The 13,695-nt window shown below is 44.7% G+C and overlaps 1 pseudogene; it reads right to left on the reverse strand.

The window, feature by feature from the left end:
• Nucleotides 1–1,619: 1,619 nt before the first annotated feature.
• LOC142430458 (N-lysine methyltransferase SMYD2 pseudogene) lies at nt 1,620–2,779 on the reverse strand (annotated as a pseudogene).
• Nucleotides 2,780–13,695: the final 10,916 nt, after the last annotated feature.

Raw genomic sequence — 13,695 nt, forward strand, 5'->3', positions numbered from 1 at the left:
CTTGGTCAGGTATTATGCTGGGTGTTGGGATTACAAAATTGCTGGTTCAGGTAGTCACTTAATATTTGTAAAGTACAGGTCCAGCTCTAAGGGAGCACAATGGTAAACCAGATCGAGGAGATTCCCAGTCTAACAAGAAAGATAAACATTTACAACGAAGAGTGTCATGATAAGGAAAGATAAGAAGTGTGGGAAAACAAAGCAAGAGTCTCTAAACTGTGTTCGCTGGTGGCAATGGGGTATTAGAGAAGCAGCACTGGTCTCTAATTGGACCTGCAGGTGCATAGGAGCTAGACACACCTGCCGTGGGAATTGGTGTCTACTTTGCATTTGAGAAGGATCTCTCCAGATTTCTAGGCTTAGGTTAGGTCCTTGGTTCCCAAACTTGGTTGTGCATAGGGATTGCCTTGGTGAAATACAGATCCCTGGGCTCCTCCCCCGAGAAATTCTGATCCATTAAATTGCTTGTGGAGCCCAGGAATCTGTGTGTCCACTAGATCCTCGGGTTGGTTGGTTGGTTGTTGCAGATTCTGCCGTGCAGAATGCCATCTGAATCTCAAGGCCTGTCTCCTAAACGGTTTGTGCCACCCAAGCGTTCCTGTAAATTCAGTTGGAAGAAGACAAAACTAAGAAACTAGTTCTTTGGTTAAAGTAGCCTGGGAAGGAGAGACTGGTGGCCTGGAGGAAAGCAGATTAGGCATGAGCAGATCTGAGATCGAAGAGATAAACAGACACAACAGGGTGTGTGGGAGAGAAGAGACTCAGATTTCAGCTCAGGCAGCTGAGTGAATGTGGTGACATCAGCTGAGTGGGGGACAAGAAGGAGAAGGCAATGTGAGAAGTTTAACTTTGGACACGCCGAGTTTTAAAGTGCCTGAAGGACATCTAGGGGCCCTGGCGGCTCTGTGGGTGAAATTCTTGGTTGTGATTGGAGAGTGGGCACTTCAAGCCCACCAGCCCACCAGTTCCATTCTGCCCTTTCAGGTCCATATGACTTGGAATCAACTCGAAGGCCGTGGGTTTGGGGTTTTGGGTTACAGGCTATCTGCACAGAAAAAAATCAGTAAACTGTTATTTGGGACTGAAGTTTGGCACAATTTGCCTGAATGTAAGTACCCCTGAATATATGTTATACCTCAGTTTTTCTAGTTAAAATATCCACTCCCCAATAAAGCCACATGGCCCACGTGAGTGTGTAAACTTTGATATATAAAATATACATTAAATATTCATGATTTATTGATAAGATGCATTTTAATGACACTTCAAACCCCAAACAAATTTCTGGTAGCTGTCATCTTTTTTATTCTGCATCCTTCAGGTTTGCTCGGAACATAACAGGCATGAAGGGGTAAACAAGACCCTTAAAATGCAGCCTGTGCAAAATATAGGAAAGCATGCCGTACAGCTGGTGGGTGGGGGTCGAGGGGGGACAGGAACAGCATTCAAAAATGAATTAAGCCCAACCTCCCAAAAAGCAGTGAGAAAGATTGAAATGCTTGGAGTATTTTCATTCCAACTTTTTTTTTTTTAATCCCCCAACGGAATGCTAGAGTGCTCTGTAAGGTTTGAAAGATTCAAATTCTTTTCAAGTTTCTGTCCTGGGATTCAAATACCAACTAAGATGCTCCATAGCTTCGGTGACTTTTGATTTCTTACTGGATCTTAGAAGCATACAGGTGATCTTTGCTGTGACCTCCTTTCGTAACGGCTATGTCTCCTGGGCTTTCTCTCTGTCCATCAGCCTCATTTTCCAGGCTCACGTGCCGTCTTCCAACGTCGGCCCCATAGAGGTGAGGCCATGTTGAGGGAGTGAAACAGCTCGTGCTTACTGTAAGGCTTAATGATATTCTGCCCAAATTGCAGGATTCCTTCCCAGTCTTGCATGTACAGGCAGACCGCACGGCCTGGCACATCATGCGCAGCATGTTTATGTTACTGTCTTTGAACACGCAGCTCCTCATCTCCTGGCTGAGCTCACAGGTCTCTACCAGTTCACTGGGACATGGATAGTACTGGGCCCTGAATAATGTTCTTTGCATCTTTGACCATGTCACGGATGGCTTCCACCTTCAAGGTGCCAGCGAGCTTCTTGATGTCCACCTTGGCCTTATCCTTGGCTTTTGGTGGTACATTCTGGCACTCAGAGGTAAAGAAGTAGGGGTGTCTTACTAGTCATTTCTATCATCTGTGGAAGACAGGAGGTCACTGTACAGCTAATAAACACCTCCTCTCCTGGCTTGACTTCCTGTGGAGCTCTTTCTTCTGCCAGGGTCCCCTCGTAGGTCACAATCACATTGGGGTCAACAGCTATGGTTCTGATGCAACCCCAGGAAACATTGCCAATCCCCAATGAGAGGGTTCTTCATCTTCCATTGGAAAGCCATCACAGTGAACTTGTGCAAAAAGCACCCCCGGGCTCTCGGTGCCAGGAACCTCGAGAGGCGCTTGGAGGAAAGGTGATGGAGAGGGGCACTGTCGGTCTACATCAAGACCTTCTCACTGTCTAACTTATCCAGATGTGACCCAGACCCCTTCCCAGCTAGCATCTTCTCGAATGCCGTTCAGTCTGGGTGTGTTTTCTGTCAGGCTACAATCCTTGCTGTGAAGGATTCCAGTTTTCCCAGAAAACAACCATGGGGAGAGCACTCCAACTTGTGCACGGGCCAGTCTTCTTCCTGACCCTCCCCCTTGCCTGCTTGCATCTTCCACACTTGGACGGTCCTTTCTTGGCGAAGCAGTGCTCACAGCGGCTATTGCTCCCGCTGACCATGAGCATCTAGGGGTAGGCTGAGCAAGAAGAGCCTGGAGAGCAGGCTGCAGGATCCACAGCTCCTGGCCCTGGCTCAGACAGCCACCATCCAGGCCACCATCACTGTCTGCCTACATGGTGGCAGTGAGGTGGGTGGTTTGCAGGCTGGGCAGCTGCAAAGGGATGCTGGGCACCAGCTGTCCTGGGAGCCGTGTTTCCCCTGGAGAGAGCCCAAACCAAACGTGTGCTATTGAGTGGATCTGACTCAGTGATCCCAAAAGGGAGAACTCAAGGTTTTCCAACCGATGCATTCCGATTAGACAGGTTGGAAGCCCAGATAGAACTCCCATGGGGTTTCCCAGGCTGTCATCTCTACAGTAAAATCTGTCACCTCTTTCCTTGGGTGATTAGCTACATGTGTCACCACCAGAACTCTTAAACTAAACTCAACCCCAAAGCAAACCCGCTGCCACTGAGTCAATTCCAACTCATAGTGACCCTATATAGGGTTTCTGAGGTTATAAATCGTTATCAAAACAGGCAGCCCCATCTTTCTACCTGCCAAGTGGCTGGTGGGTTTGAACCACTGAACTTGCAATCAGGAACCCACAGAGCCACCAGGGCCTTTACATTACATGTTATTATATAGACGATATCAACTTAACATTTTAATGTAGCGATAATCTTAAGATACTTCTATTGAGACTCTTCCCAGGTCTTTGTCATTGCCAGGGTCACCTTTGTCATTAGCAGTGTCTTTATTCATTCCCAGGGGCATGGCTGGAGTCTCTTAAATCATTTCCCAGAGCACACCATCTTCCCTTTGACCTCTGTGTTTAACTGGATGCACGGTGTTGTCACTGGAAATGTTATTCCCAGTCATAAGCACCCAACCACATGACAACATCCGTCCTGTAATCACAATCACTTACCGTATGACTTTTTCTAGTTACTTTTAAAGACTTGGTTACAAGGACATCCAACACTTGCCAACAGCGAAGGTGTTTCCCTAGAAGTACTAGATCTGCGTTCAACGCCTTTCTTTCCTTTCTTACCAGTTCTGTCAGGTTGTCTCTATATGAACATTGAGTGAGACTATTTCATGCTAATGCATATCCCCCTTCCCCCGAAAGCATTTCAGTATTCAAAGTAAAGGACCGGGGAGAAAAATCCAGTCACCCAAAGGGCTTTTTAAGAGTAAGAATATATTCTTAAGGTGACTCTTTTCCCTTCCTGGGGACGATTGAGGGTGAAGTGGGCTTCGGGTCTATGTTTACGGTGATGCCAACAATGTTTGAGATGGCCCAAGGAGAATGTGGGGTGAAGGAGGAGGACTAGGCCAAAACGGGGAGCACCCACCCAGGCAAGGCATAGAAAATGAGGAACTTGCCCAGAAAGCAGCAGGTAAGAACAAGACGGGCCCCAGGATCGTGTGGTATTTCATAAGCCAAGGAAAGCAAGTGCTTCAGGTATGCAGGAGTGGTCAACCCATGCTGCGCAGGTAAGGCCTGGAAAGCATTCCTTGGCATTAGTGATAAGGTGGTCAGGGGCAACCTCAGCAAGAGCAATTGCCCCAGAAGAGTGCAGCAGCCTGATTGCTGTGGGTACGGACAACCTCTTAGAGACGGTCACTTCTCAGGGGAAGAAAGAGGTGGGAGTTAGAATGGATTCTGCTCAGAGGAGAGGGGGGTGGAATAGTGATGTGAGGGGCCACTAACGAGGGGAGAGCTGCAGAATCGAGAGAGAGAGGGATAATGGATGGCTGTAGAAACCTAACAGTAGAGAATTTGGCAGCTGTAATTCAGCAAAGCCCATGATTATCCGACCTCAGTAGTGTCCTGAAACTGGCAAGAGGCAAAAAGGACTTCACAGAGCAGAGTTCCACCCTGGCCCGGTGGGTGGCAGAGAGCTCGCAACTGTATTGAAGCGTGCGTCTTTCTTACAGCACCTGGATGAAGACTTCAAGGAAGGAGCAGCATCCTGACCTTGCAACCCTGTCTGTCCTCAAAGGAGACGCCGTTGGGTCCCAGCTGATCACAATCGTGAAAACAAGGCCATCCAACTTCCCACCCACAGCAGTTGGTTTTCACGTTGCAAGTGACAGAAACCCAGCACAAAACGCTACGTAAAGCTGACATTTTACAGGAAGGACATGCAATTTGAGGATATGGGTTCAGCTGGGCAAGAATAGAACCAGAAGTTAAAACCCCAAACCCAAACCTACTGCCGAGTTGATTCAGACTCAGGGCAATCCCATAAAGTGGTGGTTTTCAACCTTCCTCATGCCTCGACTGTTTCATACAGTTTCTCATGTGGTGGTGACCCCTCAACCATAACATTATTTTCATTGCTACTTCGTCACTATAATTTTTCTACTGTTATGAATCAGGTGACCCCTGTGAAAGGGTCGTTCAACCTCCCTAAAGGGGTCGCGACCCTCAGGTTGAGAACCGCTGCCATATAGGGTTTCAAAGACTCTGTTTTTATGGGAGCAGCCAGCCTCATCTCTCTTCCTCAGAGCAGCTGGTAGGTTTGAACCACCAACTTGCAAGTAGCAATCTAAAATACAGCACCACCAAGGCTCCTGTCTTAGAGTTCTCTAGAAAAGAAAAACCAGTGAGGCTTACACACACACACACACACACACACACACACACACACACAGGGGTACCCCTCAAAAATGAATTTTTTTTCAAAGCTATGTATTTAACTTTTTTTAACAAAGCAACCTTATCACCTTTAAAGTACTCTCCATAACACTTAATGCATTTGTCAACTCTGCAATTCTATTCACAGAAACCTTTTTCAAACGTATCTATTTGGATGGCACCTCCCTCATTTTTTCTTCACCTCTTCTACGTTTTCAAATATCTGTCTTTTCATGTTCCTCTTCATTCGAGGAAACAAAAAGGAGTCACACAGAGAGAGGTGAGGTGAGTAAGGTGTGTGGGGCAAGAGAGGCATGCTGGGAATTTTGCCCTCAAAAAGCACACTGAGATGGTTGCTTGAGCAGGTGTATTGTCATATGGCAAAACCAGCCCCCGTCTGCCACAAATCAGGTCTTTTTGGTCACACACTCTTACGCTATCTTTTCAGAACCTCTAAATAGTAAGCTCGATTAATGGTCTGACCTGGTGGACAAACTCCACATGCACCACTCGTACGCTTGAGAGTTTTTTCTCATAGCGCTGTCTTTGTAAGCTTTGTTCAACATCACAACAGTTTCTGCAGCATTTCCTGAGCAGGAAACACTATTTCACAGCTGCAGGCTGTTCTCTTAAATCGGCCATCACAAAAAATGAGATTTGAGCAAAACTGCTTTTTATGAAAAAATCCACTGTGACCAGAGAGAACCTTACCAGTTGATGCCACTGGGTGCACTAACTCGGAGCAAGTTGTTTGATGCTTGCCTAGCAGGGGGAAAAATGCATACTACAAAAGCTCCATTCCACCCTGAGCAATTCTGGGGTTTTTTGGTACCCCCATATATATATATATTTATATTAAAAATGGCTCACACAGTTGCAGAAGGGGGACAAACTGTTGGTTCAAGCCCAAAGAACCAAAAATTAATGAGCCAGATGCAGAAGTCAGAAGCAGCAAAAAGCAAGCAAGCTTGTCCACAAATGCCTGCTTATATTGGATGCAGTCCCCACTCCACCCTTCACCCCCAGGAAACATCATTTCAATTGATTGCAACAGGGCTGTGATCTGAGTAAGGTGCACACCACCTTAAACTTCTTGTGCCTGATTGGCTGCTCATAGCAGATCCATTGTGGATAGTCTTACCTTATATTAGGTCACATCATGGGAGATTGCTAGGTCTTGGCTGCCAAACCAGGGAGAATCTTGGTCCAGCCAAGTTGACATACATTCTATCACAACTACTTAGAACCAGAAGTTGGAGTCCATCAAAGAAGCCTCTTTTGGAGGATTCCTTGTTGCTGCATCTCTCTGAATCAGCCTCAGCTTCCCCCTTGCTGTAGAATGACCTTCTCTGTGACCTAGGTCACATGGCAACAACAATGGCCACTACTGACAGCTTCATTACAGCCTGATTCTGACTCTCAGTTCCAAATACAACGGTCTCCGTGAAAGGCTCAATCACCAAAGATGGTTTAGACGCCCATCCCAACCACCCGAGAGGCCGGGGGTAAGGGGGATAATCTGGCAGCTCCCAGGTAACCAAGTAGAGAAAGAACATGCATTTGTGCCAAAGGGTGCTGGTCAGACAAGTCAAACGATTGCAATTGTATTCTGTTTGTCATTACACTTCAAGCTCCTGTCTCGTTGAAAATAAAAAATATTTTTTGAAGAAACACATATTTGGGGTTTATGTTTCTCTGATTAGTGTGAGGGACTTTATGGGAGGAGGGATATCGCACTCAGAAAGAAAAGAGGCGACGCTGGGTGTGTGCGGATAAATCTAGTTCATGCTTGAAGGTCTTGAAGTGGGCGGCAGGGTCACAGGCTACAGTAAGAGCAGGGGTGTTGGTAGGAAGTTTAAGGAGAAGGGAAACTGTGTGGAAAAGTCCCAGAGGGGATTAAGAGAAGGCATTCCAAAAAGGCCCAGGTGAATTCATAATGATACATGCATGATTTTCCCTACATCTAGTAAGGCGATGCATGGAAGGAGAAGAAAAGGTGGGTGGCTAGGCTGGCTTGTAGTTAGGAGCCATTGAGTTGGTTCTGGCTCATAGAGACCCTGTGTACAACAGAGCAAAGCACTGCCCAGTCCTGTGCCATCCTCCCAATTGCCCATGGTTGAAGCCAGTGTGCCAATCTATTTTGTCAAGGGTCTTTCTCAACAAGCTTGATGTTCTTTCCAGGGACTGGTCTCTCCTGAAACAGGTCCAAAGCCCATGAGACTTACAATGAGGTCCTGTTTGATACTTGCCGTCATGGAGTGGTTGCTGTAGCAAAGAGTGGTGAAGAAATCAGATGGTGCCTGGCGAGCAGGAAGAATAGTGTCATGGGTCCTAAAAGGTTAGCCTAAGACAAGTAGCAAGTGAGGTGTCAGCCAGATCCCCATGGAAGAAGCACACCAGTCCTTGTGACCCAAGGACTGTAAATTTAAAAAACCTGGTATTAGAGGAGAGAATATTACCCTTCTCTTTACGCTCTGATACAAGAGCTTAAATTCTGAGCACCTGGTTTGCAGGAGGCTATGAATGACAGCCCAAAATCCATTTGCAGGGTATCCTGTGGATTAAACATTCATTGAATTCCCTCAGACCGTTGCCCAGGGGTGTGAATAGTCTTGCCCTCAATACATTGCAAAGTGAATTACTGTAGACAGATTAAAATTCAATGTATTATTGCTTGTTTTCCCTTTTGATCCATTTTATATTTGCTTGGCTTTCTATTATCTTCTGCTTTCACTTGGATTGAGGTTTTTCTGTGTTTTACTTTGTTGTTGTTGCTGTTGTTGTTGTTAAGGGGTTTGTATGATTTTCTCTATATGAAACCTAGGATAAGTAAATTTATAGAGATAATAACTAGATCAATAGTTCCTCAGGGTTATGGCAGAGGAGGCTGTGGGGTAATGGGAAACTAATAATAATCCATACAAGAATGAAGAAAATAGCTAATAATAATCAGTACAAGAATGAAGAAAATATTCTAAAATTGATTATGGCAATGATTGCACAACTTTTAATACACTTAAACTACTGAATTATAACATATACGAATTATATATCAATGAAACTGTTAAAATATATATACCATATATACTCGTCTATAAACCAAGTTTTTCAGCACATTTTTATGCAATTTTTGTGGTAAAATCAGGCCCCTCAGGTGATATTCGGGTTGACTTATACTTGAGTACGTATGTAGATATATATTTAAGTACATGAGATGAAGTCTTGCCATCCTTGCTTCTAAGGAGCATTCTGGTTGTACTTCTTCCAAGAAAGGTTTGCGTTTTGTCTTGTTTTGTTGGCAGTCCATGTTACTTTCAATATTTTTCACCAACACCATAGTTCAAATGCATCAATTCTTCTTTGGTCTTCCTTAGTCAATGTCCAGCTTTCACATGCATATGAGGCCATTGAAAATATTATGACATGCGTCAGGCGCACCTTAGTCCTCAAAGTAACATCCTTGGGTGTCACCACTTGAAAGTGGTCTTATGCCGCAGATTTTCCCAATGCAATGTGTCCTTTGATCTCTTAACTGCTGCTCCCTTGAGCATTGATTGGTTGCCGATTCCTAGGGGTCGGTAAAGAAGTGAAAAGACAAGGACTTGTGGGACTTGGGCGTGCTGAAAAGTGAATCACTGAAGTGATGAATCACGTGTCTCAGGCTAGCTAAGGAAGGAAAGAAATCCAGAATGGCTAGGATGACCAGATAAAAATGAAGGTGTCAAAGAGCTGGCGCACTCAGAAAGATCAAAGAGTGGACGTGCTGTGAGCAAAGAAGTGGGAACGCAGGCTAGAAGGTTGCCGTCTGAGACTAGAGCATCATATGGCTTCAGAAAGACAAGGAAGCCAAAAACAGACAACAGCGCTTGGTGCACTTTTCTGTGGTAATGTTAGTGGTTCTCTTCTCTTCTCATGGCTCCTCTGGAATTGGCTCCATATTATTGTATATCTTTGAGCTTGTTTATCTCTCTCTCTCTCTTTTACACACACACACACACACACACACACACACACACACAAATACACATACATTCAAGGGGGTTTCCAAGAATTTTCTGGAAAAACAATATGAAAAGATCATAAATTTTCCCACAGACTTTTTGGAAGCCCCTCATATACAAACCTACTTACACACACACACACACACACACACACACACACACCAAACTAACTTCCACAAATATTTGAAGTGGCCAAAACAAGAGGTTATCAGAATATAAATAACCAGGCTCCTTATTCTAGGCTAAACACCCTCCCATCTCCATTTTTTCCCCACCTCTCCCTAAATGCACACACAGTCTGCTATCCAACAATTGGGAGCCATATTGGACAACATTGAAATAAATGAGACAAAATCTCATTAATTCTTTCGGGTGATGTTTTAGATAAGGGCCAACTGTGTTGCGAATGAAGTCACCCAGGCTGGCAGGACATGGAGCGGTGGAGAGAAAGAATGAAAAGCCACTTTACACTCAGAAGACAAAAGAAACAAACAAACAAACAAAAGGATGATGAGCTGCATGCAGTGATTGTGGAAATCAAGGAGAATTTTTGTGTTGTCCGACCTAGTGTGCGGTCATAAATGGACGTGAAATCATAGGGATAGCAGTAGGGGCCCAGATGAATATTAACACTACCTACTGGTCATTTGAGATCTAAACAGATGTAGTTTAGATGCAGAAAAAAGCTGTAGATTTCAAATCAAATAAAAGGGGTGGGGCAAGGAGAAAGGGAGAGAGAAAGAACCCAGATAGAGACTGGGTAAATGGAGGCATTGGAAAAATCCAAAGGGGTGTCCAGGAAGAACAAGTCGGACAGGAAGTTCAGCACGGTCCATTGGATCCGTGGGGAGGAAGCAGTTAGAACACGAGATGAGCCAGAGGACAGTGGTGGTTCGAGGGTGGAATTCTCACCTTCTGAGTAGACCGGAATGCAATTCCTGGCCAACACACCTTGTGCACGGCCACCACCCACTCCTCTGTGGAAGTTTGTCTGATGCTGGACCATTCCGGTGACAACTGCGACTCAGATTGACTAGTAGACATGGGGTTTTTTTCAAGGCTTGACGGCAGCTAAAAACAGCAATGAGCCTAGGAGGGGTTCTAGATCCGTGGTGTTGTGTTGAAGACTGTGAACTGTGAGGAGCCTGACTAGACTGGCACCGCCTGTGGCATTTGGGGATATACTGATTTGGTGATGGCAGCGTGTCAGTGGGTGAAGGCTCAAGGGGCAAAGAAGGGCCAGCCTGAGACTGCTCACACGAGGGTCCTAGATTCCCTGTACCCACTCACGCTCAGAATGACTAAAGCAAGGCTGCAGGAGGAATAGGGACTCAAGGACAGATGGGAAAGAAGTTCCTTAGCTCAGGACAGAGCACTTCCTTAACAGGGATCCCCAAAGATAGAATCATCCAAACTCTGTTTAAAACATACATGTATTCCGGGGCCTTGCCCCAGTTCTACTAAATTAGAAAAACTCTAGGAATCGGCATTTGGGGGAATTTCTTCAGAATTTCTACAGAGAGGAACTTAGGGGTAGCAATCTACGTAATGGTATGGCAGCAGTAAGCAAATACATTGTCTTTATTACACTGACTCCTAGAGTAATTGATCTTTTTCATATTTTTCAAATAATATGAAAAGATTTTCATATTTTGAGCCCATATTTATCTAATTAGACTAAGATAAACCCAAATCTTAATTTACAATTCCCTGTTTTTACTCTCCCTTTTCTAATTGTCCATAATTTGAGATCACATCCTCTTATAAAACCTTTCATTTTGATGATGTGCTTATCAAGTTTCTGGTAGTAAAGAAAGGCAGATTATGTGATAACCTTAAAAATGCCCAAAAATTTAAAGAAGAGGAAAATCACCTGTACGTCATCTTCGCATGACCTTTCTTATGTATTGTTATTTCTCTTTATGAAGTTTGTATTTGTAATCATAATAAATAAGTATGTAAAACATCGTCTCATAAAAACATTTCTGGTACAGATTATTATTCTTGTGCAATGTACTTATATAGAAAACCCAACCAAACTCACTGCCATCAAGTTAAAACCAACTAATAATTCTATAGGATGGAGTAGAACCATTCCCTCATGTTTTCAAGACTGCAAATCTTTATGGAAATAGGCTGACACATATTTCTCCCAAAGAGTGATGGGTTTGAACTGCTGACCTTGAGGTTACTTATCCAAGTACATTAACAACTGTATCACCAGGACCCCATGTATATATAAAATAGCTGCAGAATGTTATATGGAATCCAGATATTTTATTTATTTAAGTATTTTCTTAGGGAGCCCTGGTGGTGCAGTGGGTTAGCGTTGGGCTGCTAGCCTTAAGATCAACAGGGATGCCCTGCTGGTGTCTGGGCTTACTTTGGGGGCTGCTAGCTGCAAGGTCATCAGTTGGAAACCACCAGCCCTTCCTAGGGAGAGAGCTGAGGCTCACCACACTCATAAAGAGATCACTGTGAGTCAGTGGGCTTGCTGGTAGTGAGAGGCGCTCTGTCGTCTCCTGTAAAGACCTACAGTCTCAGAAATGCAAAGGGGCAGTTCTGTCCTGTCCCCTGGGGTCACTATGAGTTGAAATCGGCTTGATGGTAGTGGTTAGGAGCCATCTTCTTCTTGTTGGATACGTGGGACTGTTCTTTTATTCCAAACAATCGTTACCAAATGCCAGTGATGGGCTGGGTCGAGCTCTGGTGACTGGGGATGTAGGTTTGAAGGAAATAGGCAAACTCTCCTGGGGCTTACTTACATTCTAGGGAGGAGGAGACTGGCAATCAACTCATGCCAGGTGACAATATCCTAAAGCAAAGACGAGCAGGAGGCAGGGAGTAGAGTGGGACCGGGTTGCATACAGAGAGAATGGTTAATACAAATAACGTTACAATGAATATATTTATATATGAGGATGAGGAAATAGATCTATGTGCCTATATTTATAGGTTTAGTATTAAGGTAGCAGAAGGACATTGGGCCTCCACTCAAGTACTCCCTCAATGCAAGAATACTTTCCTCTATTAAATTGGTATTCTATGATGCTCACCTTCCCGACACAACCGTTGAAGACAAAGTGGGTGAATAAGCAAATGTGGTGAGGAAAGCTGATGGTGCCTGGCTATCAAAAGATATAGCGTCTGGGGTCTTAAAAGCTTGAGGGTAAACAAGCGGCCATCAAGCTCACAAGCAAAAAAGCCCACATGGGAAAATACACCAGCCTGTGTGATCACAAGGTGCCGAAGGGATCAGTTATCAGGCATCAAAGAACAAAAAATCATATCATTGGGTGCACACCTCCATGATACGATTGCTGAAGACAAATGAGTGCATAAGCAAATGTGGCGAAGAAAGATGATGGTGCCCGGCTATCAAAAGATATACTTTCTGGGGTCTTAAAAGCTTGAAGGTAAACAAGTTGTCATCTAGCTCAGAAGCAATAAAGCGCACATGGAAGAAGCACACCAGCCTGTGCAATCACGAGGTGTTGAAGGGATCAGGTATAAGGCATCATCAGAACAAAAAGTACTTACCATAGTGAATGAGGCGGGGGGAGTGCAGAGTGGAGACCCAAAGCCCATTTGTTGGTCACTGGAGATCCCCTCTCAGAAGGGTATAGGGGAGGAGACCAGCCAGTCAAAGTGCGATGCAGCAATGATGAAAAATACAACTTTCCTCCAGTTCCTAAAAGCTTCCTCCTCCCACCCCTCCCCGCCCCCGGCCCCACTATCATGATCCGAATTCTACCTTGCAAGTCTGGCTAGACCAGAGGATGTATATTGGTACAAATAGGAACTGGAAACACAGGGACTCCAGGGCGGATGATCCCTTCAGGACCAGTGGTGTGAGTGGTGATAATGGGAGGGTAGAGGGAGAGTGGGTTGGAAAGAGGGAACCGATTACAAGGATCTACATATGACCTCCTCCCTGGGGGACAGACAACAGAAAAGTGGGTGAAGGGAGACGTTGGATGGAGCAAGATATGACAAAATAACAATTTATAAATTATCAAGGGTTCATCAGGGAAGGTGAAGCAGGGAGGGAGGGAGGAAATGAGGAGCTGATACCAGTGACTTGGGTGGAGAGAAAACGTTTTGAGAATGATGAGGGCAATGATTGTACAAATGTGCTTTACACAATTGATGTATGTATGGATTGTGATAAGAGTTGTATGAGCCCCTAAGAAAATGATTTTTAAAAATAAATAAATAAAAATAAGGGGAAAAATAACGTGGCAATGAGCAGGTTGGTTCACGATGCTTTTGAGTTTTTCAAACTGGTTTATTA

This window comes from Tenrec ecaudatus, chromosome 17 (genome assembly GCF_050624435.1).
Source record: "Tenrec ecaudatus isolate mTenEca1 chromosome 17, mTenEca1.hap1, whole genome shotgun sequence".
Lineage (NCBI taxonomy): Eukaryota > Metazoa > Chordata > Mammalia > Afrosoricida > Tenrecidae > Tenrec > Tenrec ecaudatus.